Here is a 939-nt window from a genome sequence, read left to right as displayed (position 1 = left end):
TGGTATGTGATAGTCTTTTTTTTTTAGTGAGAACAGTGTTTTTAACCCTAGAAGGTGTAATGTAAAATATTTGAATACATGCATTACAAGTGCCTCTAAATTATCAACATGATCAAACACCTATTTTATACATTCTAATCTACTACATGCTTTCTGCCCTCGGAGTAATAGATTGATAGTTCATATGTTTTTGATAAGTAAAATGCTTTTTATTCAAAATCTTGTTGATTTACATTACAATCATAATTTTGTATTACTTGCATAAATAACAGCTGCACCAAATTGTGTACTTTTGCTCAGATTGGGCTTTTGGAAAAAAAAAAGTGAGTTCTGAATTCTCACAATTCTCAACCAGTCTTAAGTAGCACAGGTACATTTATAGCAATAGCCAAAAATACAATGTATTCAAAATTATTGATTAGTAAAAATCATTATAATATTAAGTAAAGATCATGTTCCATGAAGATATTTTGTAAATTTCCTACTATAAATATATCAAAACTTAATTTTTGATTAGTAATATGCATTGCTAAGAACTTCATTTGGTCAACTTTAAAGATAATTTTGTCAATATTAAGATTTTTTTGCACCCTCAGATTCCAGGTTTTCAAATAGTTTTATCTCGGCCAAATATTGTCCTATCGTATCCTATCCTGTCCAAACCATACATCAATGGAAAGCTTATTTATTTCGATTTCTGATGATGTATATAAATCTCAATTTCAAAAAAATTGACCTTTATGACTGATTTTGTGGTCCAGGGTCAACATATCTTACCTCTTCACTCTTATAGAGCCTGATGTATCAAACATGAATCAAAGCATAAACAATTTTTAAAATATTATTTTATACTTAAGGTCAAATTAACTATTAAAAAATCGATTTATGACTATGATTTTATAAGTCAGGCTATACAGAGGTAATGGGCTAGATTGTGTC

The sequence above is a fragment of the Garra rufa genome, chromosome 3 (genome assembly GCF_049309525.1).
Source record: "Garra rufa chromosome 3, GarRuf1.0, whole genome shotgun sequence".
NCBI lineage: Eukaryota > Metazoa > Chordata > Actinopteri > Cypriniformes > Cyprinidae > Garra > Garra rufa.
The sequence above is the reverse complement of the archived record's forward strand: the minus strand, read 5'-3'. Positions refer to the sequence as shown.